Raw genomic sequence first — 17,708 nt, 5'->3', positions numbered from 1 at the left:
CCAAAGAAAAGATCTCATGGTGTAGTATTTAGAAGCCCATTTATTAAAAAAACATAATAACTTACATTGAGATAAACAGCAAACAGTAAATGTGAGGGAAGCTTCCGGGTTCGGCCGTCCCCGAGAAGCGTCGGCACCTGACTCCTCCTACCCTGACGCGTTGCGTCACAGCACGTGACTTTATCAAAGGGATAGGAGGAGTCAGGTGCCGACGCTTCTCGGGGACGGCCGAACCCGGAAGCTTCCCTCACATTTACTGTGTTATCTGTGTGTTATCTCAATGTAAGTTATTATGTTTTTTTAATAAATGGGCTTTTAAATACTACACCATGAGATCTTTTCTTTGCTCTTAAAAACTGCTGGGACCGCTGAGAGTGCTGAGAGCTGTGGGATGATTTATTTTATTTTTCTTATCGCAGAATTGCATCCGCTTCTATTGATCTATTCTTGTATGGTGGCATCAATTCGTGGCCATTATTCACTTTTGCTTGGCATATTACCACACGAGGTGGTTTATACTCTGCCCACTTCACCACACTTTGTACTGTTACTGATTGATGGAATAGCGCCACATATTTTTATTTTATAGTTGTTTTTTGGGGAACTGAGTGAACCTATCTATGTGAGCGGCTCTCCATCGGGTATTTTACCGTCAGTTTTACTAATTCCTTACTCATATTGTGGTTTTGCGCACTGGTTCTCACATATCCAGAACCCCAAAGTGACATTTTACTGATCACTTCCTGTTTCTTAATAGATAGGGGAGATCAACAAACCGACATTCACTGGTCTCCCTAATGGAGGCTGCCATTGCTGAACTCTCCTTGGAGAATGCTAGTTCTTTGGCTGTTCAGATGCTTTCATATCAGAGTTGTCTGACTCTAGTTATACAGGAAATATTTCTGCCACTGATTTCCTGAAGTCACACACAGCAAGGTATCTATAAGTTTTTAGGGCTAAACTTTAAAAAGTCATCTTGAGGGATCTGACCAGCAGTGGTGCTCTGTTTTGGTTTTCTTTTTTTTTTTTTTCTATTAGTTATTCTGTTTTTAAACACCTCAAGAATAAGCTCCCCCCCCCCTCACCACATTTCTGGCCCAGGCCATTTTCAGTTTTCAGCACTGTGAAACTTGCAACAATGTACCCAAATGAAATTTTATCATTTTTTTTAAACAGATAGGGATTTATATTGGTAGGATTTAATTACCACCAAGTTTTTAAGTTTTGCAATATAAATGAGAAAAATCTATTCTGGTTAAAAATGTTGATTATAAAATTTTGCAAATAAATAATATTTCTTCATAAATTTAGACCAACATGTATTCTGCCACATTGCTTGGGTAAAAATAACCCAAATCAGTGTATATTATTTAGTCTGTGGGAAAGTTTACACACTATGGGATATAGATCTGAAAATTGATCAGTCCTGATGTACTGATGTCCTCATTTCCTGAGGCCCTAAAATGACAGGACAATACCCCTCCACTGATCCACATTAATGAGAAGAAGAAGATGAAGAAGAAGATGGAGGAAGAAGAAGAACACAGAAGGAAGACTAGAAGAAAGAAGATGAAAGAAGAAGAAATTAATAAAGGACTTGTCAAAACCGTCTCTTGTGTTTTTTAACCTTTTTGACACTTTTTTTGTGAAATGGTAGGGGTACATCTGTACCCCATTACCAATTCACACGGGGGGCCGGGATCTGGGGGTCCCCTTGTTAAAGGGGGCTTCCAGATTCCGATAAGCCCCCTGCCCGCAGACCCCCACGACCACCGGGAAAGGGTTGTGAGGATGAGGCACTTCTCCCCATAAACATGGGGACAAGGTGCTTTGAGGGGCTACCTCAAATCACCCTTCCAATGTTGAGGGCATGTGGCCTGGTACGGTTCAGGAGGGGGGCACTCTCTCCCCCCTAATTTCCTGCGGCCTGCCAGGTTGCGTGCTCGGATAAGGGTCTGGTATAGATTTTTTTAAAATTTTGGCGCGGGGTTCCCCTTAATATCCATACCAGACCTGAAGGGCCTGGTATGGAATTTAGGGGGATCCCCACGCCATTTTTAAAAAAAAATTTGGTTCGGGGTTCCCCTGTGGGGAATTCCCATGCCGTTTTTTTTCAATGAACTTTTATGTGTATTGTCGGACCGGCAATTCATTAATAGCTGGGAGTAGTTTAAATGACTTTTTTCCTTTGAAATGTCATTTTGCTGTCAGACTGTTCTAAACACGGGAAACATGCGCCCCTTTACAGGCATACTATAGACACCCCCCCAGGTACGAAATTTAAAGGAATATTACACTTTTATTGTTTTACTCTAAGCATTATTAAAATCACTGCTCCTGAAAAAATTGTCATTTTTAAAACTTCTTTTTGCATTGATCCATGTCTCCTGGGGCAGGACCCGGGTCCCCAAACACTTTTTTGCATATAAGCCTTTAAAATGAGCACTTTTGATTATTCATGTTCGTGTCCCATAAACTTTAATAGTGTTTGCGTGTTCGAACACATTTTTTGCCTGTTCGCATGTTCTGCTGGGAACCGAACCGGGGGGTGTTCGGCTCATCCCTACTCTCTATGTTAGAATCACCATTTAAAGATTGGCATATTGTGATCATATCTGCTCCTAAGTGCTTCTCCAGGGAGAATAAGTTTAATGTTTGTAGTCATTCTTCCTAACTGAAGTTCTTCGGCCCCCTTATTGGCTTTGTTGCCCTTCTCTGGACTCTCTACAGTCCAGCACATCCTTCCTGAGGACTGGCGACCAGAACTAGACAGCATACTTCAGATGTGGCCAAACCAGAGTTTTGTAAAGTGGTAGAATAAAAGTCTTATCTCTTGAGTAGATACCCTTTTTAATGCATGCTAATAGACTGTTGCCCTTGCTTGCTGCACCTTGGCATTGCATGCTATTGCTGAGCCTGTGGTCTACAAGAATCTCCAGATTCTTTTCCATCCCCAATTCCTCCTGGGGTTCCCTCGCTAATGAGTAACTTGTGTTCATATTTTTTTAGCCCCCAAATGTATGACTTTATATTTTTTAATAATAAACCTTAACCTTGCAACTATATTTTAGCTTTTTTGAAGATAACATTTCCCCCTTATTTTTAAAGGGTCTTCAAGAGCCAGATAAGCCTCCAACCACAGACTCCCACAACTACCGGGCCATGATTGTGGGCAAGTGGTCCCCCTGGGAAGGTACCCCCATGTTAAGGGCATGTGGCTTGGTATGGTTCAGAATGGGGGAGACAGCTGCCCAACCCCCCTCATCCTAGCCACCCAGGGTGCATGCTTGGATAAGCGTCTGGTGTAAAATTTTGAGGAGACCGCATTGTTTTTTTGTGGGGTTCCACTTAAGATTCATGCCAGGACTAAAGGGCCTGGTATAAATTTTGGGGGGATTCTAAGCCATTTTATTTATCCCTGCTATATGTTACTATTCACCTGTCAGTCAGAAATGCCTGGAATCCCTGTCTGGCAGATGAATTTGCTGAAAGGAGTCACTGGTTGTTGGGATGCCAACAGGTACCAGTTCCCTAACAACCAGGAGGAAGCTGTCACATTTAGCAGTGGTAATAAAAGGGATCTGCTCCTTTTGGGACTAGCACCTGTAGCAGAGGTAGAAGCTGATTGGACTTTACACACAGTAGGCTTGGAGTGATGCTGTCAGAACTATGTGTCCTTGGGTTCTGTTTTAATGTTGTTCAGCTAACAAATAAAAAATGCCAATTTTCAAGGCTACTAGGCAAGGAGGTATAAAATAGCATGGTGGCTGGGCACTGCCCTGGGGAACATGCACCAATACAAAAAAATTTTTAAATATTCCAGTTGACCAGGAGCAGTGATTAAAAAAAATGCTTAAAGTGAAACAGGAAAAATGCAAATTTCCTTTAAATAACATGCGGGGGGAGGGAGTATCCTAATCTTACCTTTAAAGGGGTGCATCTCCATCGCGTTCAGAAAGTGCTGAAAGTTTCTGTTTGTTTTTTTGTTTTTTTTTGAGAAGCTGGCAGTAAAATGTAATTTAATGGTAATTTAAACTTTTTTTCTGATTTTAAGACATAACTCAACAAAACAAAACATAAAACATGAGAGGTCTCCGTAAAAATCCATACCAGACCCTTATTCTGAGTGTGCATCCTGGCGGGCCAGGAAAGGGGAGGGGTGAGCAGGTACCTCCCCCCCGAACCATATCAGGCCACATGCCTTCAACATGGGGGCAATGTCAGGTTGATAAGAACAAGAGCCTCTTCCCCACAACCCTGGTGGATGATTGTGGGGGTCTGTAGGTGGGTTTGCTTATCAGAATCACAGTGGCTATTTTCTTGTAAATGAAAAATGCTTAAATATGACCAGTGACCCTATTTGGGCAGTGATGTCACTGCTATCCCCACCCCTTTTCTTTTGTGGCCGGGATTTCCAGTGATGTCATTGGTTCCTAGGGATGCCTCGGGAGCAAGCATACGCAGCTTCCTTAGGAATCACTGACAGCAGGAGGTTGTCATATATAGAAGCTGTAAAAATATTGCTTCTATATGAGATTATCAACTCCAATCCAAAAGAAGGTTGGATGGGCAAAAGTTTGGCCACTTGTCTGAATGCCCAAACATCCAATGTTTATACCAGACCATTGTCTCATCCTGACTGAAAATCCATTTGTTTTTCCATTCACACAGAATTCTCCATAGACTGTACACAGTGCAGAGGTCTTCCTCATATTATTTCCTCTGCTGGTCCAATGTTCTTAGCCTATAATGTTAGGCCATTTTCTCTATTGGTGAATGGTAACTTTCATGGTCAAATGTTCTCATGGCTATTTTTCTCAAATGTTAAAAAATGTTACATTCGCCCGGTGAAAGGCAACAAAGATACTATTACACACATATTACAAACATTATGGTATTATTCATTATACTTGCACAAATGTTAAGACATTCATAGTTTATATGGTTTAAAAGATTGAAAAAAGACACAGGTCCATCTATTTCATCCTGTGTGTGTGTATGTGTGTGTGATTTTTAATCTTTGAAAGTTCCCATAGCCTCATATATTCTGCTTTCTGAGGAAGACATCTAAAAGGTTTTTAAAGTTGTCAGCACTCTCAGCTTGTACCACTTCCTAGGGAAGGGAATTGCACATTTTTACTTCTCTAGCAGTAAAGATCCCTTTCCACAATCTAAGGTAAAGCCTCCTTTCTTCTAACTTCAAATCATGGCCGTGTGTCCTCTTCGGGGACCTTACAGTAAACAGTATGTCACAGTTACTGTAGTCATTTTAAATATATTTGTACATTGTAATCATGTCCTCTCTTAAAGAGTAACTCCACTTTTGTTGAGAAAAAAATCCTCCTCTCTGCGTGATCTATGTACATTGCATGGATTTTACCAAACTTTTTTGCAGATTCCTATCTTTTGTTACTCTAAAGAAATAGCTGTTTGTTTCTCTATCTCCATGTACTGGGTGAATGTGAAGAGCGGTTTAATAATCGTAGCTCCCTCTAGTGTGCTAGAGTAGGACTTTTGTTGTGTAGGAAAATTGTTCAGGCTTGGCTGGCAGCCTCTCCCTACTTCTAGAAACTTGCAGAAGATTCTAGAATAATGGGAGTGGAGGTGAGTAGAAGTTGCCTGGAGTATTCATGGGGGCCCTGACCAATCCCCAACAGATAGGATGGCAGGGGGCAGGTCCCCTCAAATACTCTGGATCAGCCCAGTTGGGGCAGAGAAGTTCTGGTTGAAGCTGGAGATTAAATTTTTGGCCTTTCGGTAGCCCTTGAGGGTGCCCCCTAGTCTAGGGGGTGAACTCGGGCCTGGGCTCATGTGTGAAAGGGACCCTCCTCACAACACACAGGGGTGTACTGACCAGAGGCACGGGAGCAAGTGGAGGACAGCAGGGGAACACTGCTGGGCAAATCTCCAGGGAGGAAGACAGCCAGGTGGGCGGGTGAGAGTAACAATTGGAGAGGACTGAGAGGCATGGCTGAGAGGACTGGGAGAGAGCAGTCTGGGATGGATGCAGAGTCAGTCTGGGAGGACTGTGGGGTCTTGGCCAGGAGGGGTGGAGAAAGGGGCAGCTGCAGCCAGGTGAGCTGGCAGTGCCTGAAAAGGTGGTGCTGGGATCAGTAGCCCCAAGAGGAGGACAGATAGGCACTAGGGCTTTGCTACACAAACAAGGGGCCCGTGGTCCCCGCCTGGAAAGGGTTTTTGCTACTTGTCTGACTGAGCCTTTGTCAGATCATCCAAACAGTGCCAGCTGGTCCTGGGAGTTGTAGTTCTACAAGCAAGATTTGTGCTGGAGATAGAGGAGAAGTGTATCTACAGACTGTATATAGTTGTGTCTCTGAAGAGTTCTACTGCTTTGAACAAGTGGGCATCCCATAATATCCCTATCTCAGTTTATTTTCCTCAATTCAATTTAAAACAAAGCACTGGACTGTTCTTCAGACTTAAGTATGCAGTGAAGATGCGGTGTGCCTGGCTGTGCAGGGTGGGGGAACCCTTTACACCTGTGGCTCCTTAGGGGGTGCGTTACATAATTGTCAATCAGCTGCTGCACCTGCAGGGCTTTAATGGGGAAAGTGGGAGGGTCTGCATCCCTTTAGATGTGATTTCCCTTTGGGAGTTCCTCACCAAAAATGACATTTTTATTGCAAGGGATGAACAAAACCTGATTTGTATCTTACTGATTGTATCTGACTGATTTGTATTTAACTTCTGGGAAAATCGGTGAGCCAATCACACAGGCAGGAACTTACATTTCTGGGGGAGGGGTTTTCTGTACACCATCACATTACAGAGATGCAGAATGAAAGAAAAGGTTATTTTATATAACATTCAACTACAATATTTGTATACGCTATATTATTTTTTTATTTGCTAATTTTTTTCTCATGAAAGTGAAATTGCCCTTTAAGTGCCTCTTCTCCGGAGTGAATACCTGTAATCTATCAGTCCTCATAGCTGAGATCCTCTGTCCTCCTTGTTCATTTTGTTGCCCTTTGCTGAACTCTTTCTAATTCATCGACATCTTTCCTGAGGATTGGTGACCAAAACTGAACTGTATATCCAAGATGAGGCTGAGCCAGTGTATTGTAAAGGGGTAGAATTATTGATTTATCTCTGGAACATTCGCAAAGCAAATTGTTTATAAATAGTCCCAATAAAATGTATTATAAGTGCTCAGCAAACTGGTCATCTCATCCTGATGGCATTCTGTATATGAGATATAACTAGATAAACAATCTATAATCAATAAATGATTAAACGTTCTATATACTTGTTACCTATAATCATTTCTGTCATTTTTTAAGCTGTCCCGCTATGTAAAAGAAGTCCAGTACAAGGATCCGAATGACAAGGTCATGATTTTTAATGATAAAGGAGAACTGCCCAGCCCAATGGTAATTGTAAATTGGATTACAAGAATTAATGATAGAAATATCACTGATTGGATGCTTGTGGGCCACTTTGATGGGTCCCTTTCAGAGGGTCAGCAACTTACACTAGAACCAGAGCTAATATCATGGAAAGGAGACAAGGTGAGTTACACTGGAGAAGCTGATCCAGAACTTATTCAATAAACATACTAGTTTTGACCCTAAAGCCCATCTCCAGACAAATTCCATCCCCCTCCCCCATCCTGTACATAGACATCCAACATCTGCCCGACTCATTCCATGGTGATTAGATGAAGGTCTAATGAGAACCTCCAGGGCCAGAGACAGCTGACATCCTTCTGTATATGGTGGGTTGTGAGGCATAGCGGGTGCAAAGGTGTTAGATTCACTGGGTGCCAGACACTTCTTGAATGCAAAAGAGATTTTAGTTCTCTTAACAGAACTTTGTGAGAGAGGGTTAGGGCCAGGACACCCTTTGGTAGTTGCAAGATTAATTGGCAGACTCCAAGACTTCAACAGGAAGACAGCCATGCAGGGAAAGGCATCCAGCAAGACACCACTTCTGCATGTGTAGGAATGCTGTCTCCTATGGCAACACTCTTTAACAGTTTCTAATACAAGGTGTAACAGTTCCTTCACTTCGACTACAATCACTTCTTGTAGTTCTTCAGCCCACTGAGCTCCCAGTCTTTCTCACTAGACTAGATGATTCACTGCCACTGAATCCATTGATCTCCTCCAATCTTCACGGTGGTATCTTCCTCAAGCGTCACCCCCTCCTCTCTGTTGGGTCCCTAGCTTGGCACTCAAGTTACCTCTCAAGCTTCACTCCACTGGTCTGCTCGGTCCCTGGCTTGACACACAAGGCTGCTCTGCAAGCATCACCTCAGCAGGCTGGGTCCCTGACTTCACACCCACTGAAGTTTCCAGATTCTTCACCGTCCCCGGTTGATGAGAATACTGCTCCGGTACTTGCTTCAGCCACTCACTGTGGTCCCCGGTAATTAGATGGTCAGTCCCTTAGTGACGATAGCTTCCCCTCTACCTCTGACCATGACAGGTTCTCCGGACGGTACAACTGTCACCTCTGGCTGGACTCCAAGCCACAATCCCAACCCTTGATGGTAAAATGAAGATACAGGAAATTTGCTGCAAAGTTCACAGCAAAACATAGGATGTCAGTAAAAGACCTGTAGAGATGTCTTAAAGTATAACTAAAGAAAAAACTATTTTTTTTAGTTTTGGATAGAGTGGAGAGGGATTGGAATGCTGAAAGTAATAGAAAATCAAACATTTTTGGGTTGTCCCCAGAAAAGTAATAGAGGGGGAATTTTCCAATGGGGACACTAGTTCTGGTGACCTGGGGTTCCCCAAGGAATTCCTTTAATTTGCAGGGATTTCCTCTCACTTATTGTTTGGCTATGAGACATAAAGTGAAGGGAAATCTCCACAATGGGACACAGCAAAAAAAATATATATGACAGGGGTTATAACCCTCCCTTACTCTATCCAAAATGGAAAAAAAAGTTGTGCTTATAGTTCTACTTTAAGAGCAACGTAACAACTATTCCTAAAGTTTTCAAATAGTCGCAATGACCACAGAGCACTATTCTATGAATGAATGTAATAAAGGACAGTATAATAGAACATGAAATGCTATTTCAAAAAATAAAGCGTATCACTACCAAAACTTTTCTCCCTCTGTGAAGCATGGTGAAGGTAATATTTTTTTTTAAAGCTTTTTATTGAATTTTTCACAATAACAGAGGTCCTGAGAACAGGGTTACAGAGTTACAGATTGAGGGAATCAAGCTTGTACAACAAAGCATTGTAAGAATGCTCATAACACCTCATAACGTTTGTACTTGTACGAGTCTGGGTCAGCGGGGTCATAGGCCCAAGAGAAGGAATCATATTGAGCGTTTTCCATGCTAATCTAAAGTTGAGCAGTTTGGGACCAATTATTCTTTAGGTGTAGATTTCTGGGTGATCCAGGGAAGTTGAGAGACTGGTGTCTGAGCGAAGGCATTTTCAATTTGGACCCAATCTTTGGTATTTGAATGTACATGCCAGTCCACAGTGCTTGTGAGCTGGCTCGCCCAGTAGTATTTGTGAATATCTGGGAGGCCTATCCCTCCTTTCTGCTCAGGGAGCGTCAGTCTGTCCCAACTCAATCTAGGTGTGTTTGAGGACCATATGAAGTTTCTGCACATTCTCTTGTATGATGTGAAGTAGGAAAGGGGGAGTTTGATGGGTATGGCTTGTAGGAGGTAGAGTATTCTGGGGAGGACATTCATCATCAAGAAGGTGGCTCTGCCAAACCACGAGAAGGGGCCTTTGTGCCAGCTGTGTAGGTCTCCCTGGCTTTTCTGTAGGGTAGGTAGAAAGTTCATGGTGTAGAGTTCAGACAGTTTGGTGGAAAGTTTGGTGCCCAGGGAAATTATGTTGGCATTGGGATACTATGATATTCGGAAGTGTAATGTTTAGGGATTTGATTTGTCCAAATTGATCTGCAGGTTGGAGAGTTGTTTAAACAGGGCAAAGTCTCTAAGGAGGTTGGGAATAGTAGTTATGGGGTCCGAGAGAAATAGTAGGATGTCGTCCACGTATGCAGCGAGTTTGCATTGTTTGTGTTTACGTTAATCCCTTTTATGTCAGGTTTCTCTCTTAGTCTGCGAAGGAGGGGTTCCATAGTTAAAACAAAGATAAGGGGAGAGAGTGGACAACCCTGGCGTGTACCGTTGGCTATGGAGAAGGCGCTCAACAGTCGGCCATTGACTTTGATTCTGGCAGTAGGGGACAAGTATAAGGCAAGTATCATTTGGAGCAAGCGTGCTGGAAGTCTCAGAGCTTTTAGTTTTGCTGTCATGTAGTCCCAGGCCACCCTGTTGAACCCCTTCTCCGCATCCAACAATAAAAATAATCCCTGGAAGGAGGTCGTTATTAGCCAGTGGTGTATGTTTATGGCTTTTATGGTATTATCCCTGGCTTCTCTATCAGGGATAAAGCCAACTTGGTCAACAGAGACCAGTCTGGGAGTAGGGGAAGTAGACGGGAAATAGGACGATAATTAGAGACCATCATGGTATCTGTGCCTGGTTTTGGGATGAATGTGATGTGGGCCTCTATGATGTCTTTGTTGGTGAGGGGAGAGGAGGCTAGGTTGTTGAATGCTTTGACAAAGTGGAGAATAAGAGTGTCAGGGAAGGATTTGTAATAGTTAACCGTCAGTCCATGTGCCGCTTTTTAAATTTGTAGGGCTCTGGCCAGTAATTTTCCCACTTTATTTCCAAATTCATAGAATAGTTTTTGGCTAAGTGCATATTTACGTTTCAGTGTCTTTTGTAGTTCTTCCAATAGTTCTTCTATAGCTTTTAGAAGATCAGCATAACATTTGGTGGCTAGTGAACATTTGTGTGCGTGCTCAAGGTAACGTATCCATGCAGACAGTTCCTCAATGTGGGCTTTCCTGAGTTTGTTCCTTCTAGTAGCTATGGATATAAGTTTGCCTTTAATTATGCACTTGTGCGCAGCCCAAGTGACAGTGGGTGAGATTTCTTTCGAGACATTTTCCGCAAAGTATTGGGGGAGGCGTTTGGAGATATTGTGTGCATTTTCTAGGTCCATCATTCGGGTATTAGTGTGCGCCATGTGTTGTGTAGGGTTATGTTGCTGAACTGGGTTTTTATTGCGCAAAGGGCTCTGTATGTTATACAGGAGGTCCCATTTGAAGTGTCTTGGGAATGTGTCAGAGGAACATTAAAATCCCCCCTACAAGAGTGCCCAATTGGAAAGCTGTTAGTTGTTTTAGATCCTACGAAAGAAGGACACTTGTTGAGAATTCGGGGCATAGAGATTTGCAATGGTGATTGGTCTATTCTGAAGTGTTCCCCTGAGAAAGAGAAATCTACCTGGACTGTCACTTTGTATGTCAGTGACCTGGATAGGGCAATTTTTTTAGATCAGGATTGATACCCCTTTAGATTTAGCTACCTCATTGGCAGTGTGATATACTGTTATGGTTATGGAGCTTAGGGATATTGTTGGATCTGAAGTGGTTTTCCTGTATCAGGGCAATGTGCGTTTTGGCTTTCTGAAGTGTATAGTGTAACTGGGTCCTATTCTCAGAAGTATTGAGTCCACGGATATTTAGTGAGCATAATTTAAGTTGGAAGGAAGTGGGTGTAATTGATTGGCTTGCTGAGGAAGGGTTGGTGATGTCCGTCATTTTGGAGGGGGTGGGAGTCGTGGGGTGGGAGTATCAGCGAGAGACATGTAGTTTAATGAATTGCTAGGACAGTAGGTAAATACTGCCTGTAGGGGGAGACCGCTGAGGGGAACTCGTCCAACCTCCTCAATTTGGGGATCGGATCGGGGAAGTACAGAACATAAGCGGTGCACGCAAGCCTGTTGGAATGCCTGCACTGTGATACGCCGCTGTTTGGGAGTTGACCCAGACCACACTACAAAGAGTGTTTGGTAACTGGCAAGATGGCCCGTCGCCACAGGGTGTTTAGTCAGGTAGGGAGGAGGTGGAACTCTTTGTAGGCTGTTGCGATAGGTAACAATTATTGTGCCACCATGTGGATGGTTGGGGGAGGCATGCTGAGTGTATAGTGCCCTCAACTAGGGTACTGGAACGGCAATAGTGTCATTTTGTTATTTCTGTCATGGTGTATGTTTCTGAGATGAGGTCCCCTGTCAGAGTCCTGGATGTGAGGCCGAATTGCAGAGGGGGCGCCCCTTGCGGCTAAGTGCAGCGTAACCCTGGGAGTGAGACAGGGAGTACGGTGCCCAAAGGTGCACGGGTTGCCAGATCGCTGTTGCTGAGTAGCAGATAGCAGGGAGATTCTGGGGTGCGCTGGTAAGGTTGAAGGGCAACCGTGCAAGGAGGGATTCCAGGTATGGAGCTGTGGAGCAACCAGGAGCGGAGTCAGAGCCAGGCCAATGGTCATTCAGCACAGGAATCAGTCCAAGGTGAGGTACAGCAGGATAATCAGGAACAGAGAAGGTAGCCGAGCCGGGGGTCAAACACAGGAGGATGATCAAGGTATAAATGCGGAGCCGAAGAATAGTCAGGTACAAGCCGGGGTCAATGCAGGCGGAATACTGGAGCAGTCAGGCAAGCCGAGTAGTAACAGGAAGCAGATATCACAACAGGAACAAGGAACACAGGAACAAGGAAAACAGGAAGCTGATGATAATCCAGCAACCAGCATGAACCAGCAGCAGGCTTAAATAGGCAGAAGGGCGCCACCATGAGGAATACTGGCAGAATTACCCGTCCTACGGTTATCACCCTGACAGTGCCCCCCCCCCCCCCCCTAGGGGCAGCCTCCGGATGCCCAATCTGGCCCATTTTTCAGGGTATCGGGCTTGAAACCTCTGCAACAGTCTAGGGGCATGAATGTTATCTGCTGGTTCCCAAGAATTATCTTCTACAGAGTAACCTTTCCATTTAACAAGAAATTGAACAGTCCTACCTCTCCGACGGCAGTCCAGAATGGCTTCTTCTTCGTATTCTGTTTCATTGTCCACCAAGATTGGAGGGGGAGGAGCTTCTTCTCTCCCTGGAAAAGGACTGGAGACAACAGATTTTAATAAAGAAACCTGGAATACTGGGTAGATTTTATAAGAACTTAGTAAAGACAATTCAAATGCCACTGGGTTAATTTCCTTCTTAATTGTGAATGGACCGATAAACCTTGGTCCTAACTTCCGGGAGGGGCAAGGAAGCTTAAGATTTGTTGAGGAAAGCCACACTCTATCTCCAACCTTAAAGACGGGATCTCTCCTCCCCTTGTCATAATGTTTCTTATAATTCTCTTGGGCCTTCTGCATAGTTAGTGTGGTAGAGGGGTCTGGCGCTGTTCCTTTAACTAAATAGTAATTCCCTGCCTATGTTGTATGTCTCTAGTTCAAAACAAGGCATATAAGTGTAGATTCCTAAATGTAAACAAGACGTACCCGTATCAAATAGTGGTATCCTTAAAAAATGTGCAATTATAAACAAACTTTAAATATAAAAAATATATATAAAAAGGAAAAAGCAAGCTATAAACATATAAATATAATAATGGTATTGTCAAATCCCATACATGGTGATGCTGGTATATATTCCAAATAACGTAAAGTGTGTGTGGGGGGGGAAGGAAGGGGTGAAGGTGAGGAAGAGGGGAGGGGGGGGGAGGGGGGAAGGAGAGAGGTGTGGGAGATCTGTTAGAATTACTCCTAATAAAGTGCAAACGTGCTGGCAAAGTTCAAAGAAAGTCCTTATTGTGTATTAACTTATTATCAAATTCGTTTAAACTCTTATTGGTATGATATCTTGGTATGCATCTTGTGCAGTATCTTGGTGCATATGATGTAATGTTTGTGATCCTTCAGTGATTTTAGAATCCTTGTTCTGAAAGTGCAGCCACTCACCGGATCCCTTCACCCCTGCAGGGGTACCAGGCAGTTACAGTTTTGCGCCACTGTATGGCATTCACTGGCAGACTCAGGATCGTGATGTTTCATATAAAAAGAGAGAAGGAGTGCCCATAGCGTAAAAACGTTTTTAAAAGGTTTATTAAACAAATGGATAGGTACTCACAATTTCACAGTACAAATCAAGCGGAGTGGTAAAAAATCACGATTAGCCCTCAGCGCTGGTAAGTAGGTAATATTGGGAAGCACAGATTTAGGCCACGCCCAGTGCATAGTTGCCTGGAGAGTTAGGTAATTAGCCTGAATGGCATTTATCCTGTCCTGGACTGCGGGGACTGAGGTCTCTGGTATAACATTAGGCAAGAATGAGGGATGGAAACCGTAGTTGGCCCAGAAAGGTGACTGATTGGCGGAAGCATGGATTGAGTTGTTGTATGCAAACTCCGCACACGGGAGTAGCAAGGACCAGTCGTCCTGGGAGAAGGAGCAGAAGCAACGTAAGTACTGTTCTAAAGTTTAATTAGTTCTTTCGGTTTGGCCGTTGCTCTGAGGATGGTAAGCTGAAGATAGGCACACTCTAATGGAAAGCGTTTTGCAGAGCTCCTTCCAGAACTTAGAGGTGAATTGCACCCCTCTGTCGGACACAATGTTGCTCGGTAGGCCGTGAAGTCTCCTTTATGAAGATCTTTGCCGTGTCAGCAGCAGATGGTGTACCCATCATGGGCAAGAAATGCGCCATCTTAGACAGGCGGTCAACGACTACCAAGATGGTTGTAAATTTCTCCGAGGGTGGTAACTCTACTATGAAATCCATAGATATTTCTTTCCATGGTTGCTCCGGCACAGGCATTGGGCGTAGTAGACTCCAAGATCTGACATTAGACCCCTTGTTACGTTGACAAATGGTGCAGGAACTGACATATTCCCTGCAGTTAGGCTTTAGAGTGGGCCACCAAAAAGATCGTTGAACAAGCTCCAAAGTCTTTCGTACCCCGAAGTGACCAGCAAGTTGGTGGTCATGTAAAGTCTTTAGGACCTGGGCTCTGGCTTGCTGCAGAACAAAAATTTTGTTCTGATACCAAAGAAAACCTTCCTGGTTTCTTAAAGACAGTGCTTCTGGTTTAGAGCATTGGGAGGAAGCTTGTTTCAGTGAGGAACTCAGGTCGGTCTGAATCATGAGAAAATTCTGTGGAGACAATATAGTGGTAGGAGTAATTTCTTCGGGGGTGTCAGGAAACATCCGGGACAAGGCATCGGCCTTCCCGTTTTTAGACCCCGGGCGGAAGGATATATGAAAATTGAATCTGGCAAATAACAAGGCCCATCGAGCTTGTCGGGGTCTCAATCGTTTAGCCGTGCGAAGATACTCCAGGTTTCTGTGATCCGTGAATATCATGATGGGATGCTGAGCACCTTCAAGGAGGTACCGCCATTCCTACAGGGCAGTTTTAATAGCCAAGAGCTCTCGATCTCCCACATCATAATTCCTTTCAGACGGACTCATCTTCCGCGAGGAGAAGGCCACAGGATGGAGTAACGACTTAGAACCCTGACGTTGGGATAAGACTGCTCCTGTGGCAACTTCAGAGGCGTCAACCTCTAAGATGTAAGGGAGGGCCGGATTAGGATGTTGCAGGATAGGTGCGGAGGTAAAGAGGGATTTGAGCTTATCAAAAGCTGATTGGGCTTCTGAAGACCACAGGAACCGAGTATGTAAACGGGTAACTTGGGTGATTGGTGAGATGATGGAGGAAAAGTTCTTTATAAACCTCCTATAAAAGTTTGCAAACCCCACAAATCTTTGTACTCCCTTTTTATCTGATGGAGTTGGCCAGTCCAAGATTGCCTGTACCTTTTGCGGGTCCATGGCAACACCACCAGTTGAGATAATTAGCCCCAGGAATTGTATTGACTCTTTTTCGAAATCACACTTCTCTGCTTTTACATAGAGTTTGTGCTTACGTAGAGTGTGCAGAACTGTCCTTACATGTGTACGATGGAGCTCCAGGGTGGTTGAAAATATCAGGATATCATCCAGGTAGATGATGACGAAGTAATCCAGAAATTCTCGAAAGATATTGTTTACAAAATGTTGGAATGTGGCCGGGGCGTTGCACAATCCAAATGGCATCACTAAGTACTCGAAATGTCCAAAGCGAGTTCTAAATGCTGTCTTCCATTCGTCACCCTCTCGGATGCGAACGAGATTGTAGGCTCCTCGAAGGTCAAGCTTAGTAAATATTCGGGCAGTACGGAGTCTCTGGAAAAGTTCCAGAACTAGAGGAAGAGGGTAACGTTTTTTTATAGTGATTTTATTGAGCTCCCTGTAATCCACACATTGTCTTAGGGATTTGTCCCTTTTTTCGACAAAAAAGATTCCGGCTCCAGCAGGAGAAGAGGAAGAACGGATGAAGCCTTTCTCCAGGTTTTCATCAATGTATTGTCGCAATGTTCCTAGTTCCACCTCCGAGAGGGGGAATATGCGACCGAATGGGATTTCGGCTCCTGGGAGTAATTCAATTGGACAATCGTATGACCGGTGTGGTGGCAGGACATCAGCCTTTTTCTTGTCAAAGACATCTGCAAACTCCTGGTAGGCCAGTGGAATACTTTGGTTGTTGACAGGTACAGGTTGAACTGACAGGCAACTGGCTACATTACTGGTTTCAGGGGCAAGACAGTGCTATAGGCAATAAGGTGAAGTGAATGAAATTTCTTTCCTGATCCAGTTGATCTGGGGGTTGTGGGCTTGGAGCCATGGGGTACCCAAGATGACGGGGAACATAGGTGAGCTTAGAATGTCGAAACGTATGAATTCCTGATGACCATCAGGAGTAGTAACCAAAAGAGGAGTGGTCTCTTGTGTCACAGGACCGGAACTAGGCAGGGTGCCATCAGCCAGGAGAACTTCCAATCTACGGTTCTTGGGAAGTAGGGCCAGACCGAGCTTTAGTGCTAAGTCCTAGTCCAAGAAACAACTGCATGCCCCGGAGTCGACTATGGCCTGAAGCTGAACCCCCTTGTCGGCCAATTGTAGCGTGATGGAAAGGATAAGGTGAGAAGTGGAAGTTCCGGACATCTGGAAGTACACTGGAGAGTTCTTGGGTACCTTGCTGGGCCTTATGGGGCAGTTGCTCAGGAAATGTCCGTTTCGGCCACAATAGAGACAGAGATTGGCTTGACGCCAACGCTGCTTTTCCTCAGGATTCAGTGCGGATCGCACCAAACCAACAGGCATAGCGCCGATCTCTGGTACCTGCACCTTGGGAGTCTGAAAACGTTCAGCCTGGCGCTCCCGAAGGCATCTATCCAACTGGATGGATAGTTGAATGAGCCCCTCGAGGGTAGCAGGGATGCCGACCCTGGCCAACTCGTCCTTAAGGGATTCAGAAAGCCCCAGGCGAAACTGGTATTTCAACGCAGCCTCATTCCAGTCTGTATCGGCAGACCACCGGCGGAAGTCCACAGCATAGTCTTCCACCAGGCGCCGTTTCTGTTGAAGAGAATGCAGAGCAGCCTCAGCGGTGGCTGTATGCTGGGGGTCATCATACAATTGCGACAGGGCCGTAAAGAACGTTTCCACTGAACTAGTAGCTGGGTCCTTCTGTTCCCATAACCTGTGGGCCCATGCCTGGGGTTCATTGGTCAGCAGGGAGATAAGAAAGCCAACTTTGACAGTCTCAGTGGAAAAGGTACGGGGTTGCAGAGCCAGATATAACAGGCAGGCATTCTTGAAGGATCTGAATTTCTGCCGGTCTCCAGAGAAACGTTTAGGGGTAGGTACCCGCGGTTCTGGGGGCAAAGTCAGTACCAAAGAGGCCGTAGCAGGGAGATTGGTGGAGGAGGAACCAGGATCCAAAAAGGCAGATGGTAGCATAAAATGTTGGAGTT

This window comes from Aquarana catesbeiana, linkage group LG01 (assembly GCF_042186555.1).
Source record: "Aquarana catesbeiana isolate 2022-GZ linkage group LG01, ASM4218655v1, whole genome shotgun sequence".
NCBI lineage: Eukaryota > Metazoa > Chordata > Amphibia > Anura > Ranidae > Aquarana > Aquarana catesbeiana.
Note: the sequence above shows the minus strand (reverse complement) of the source record.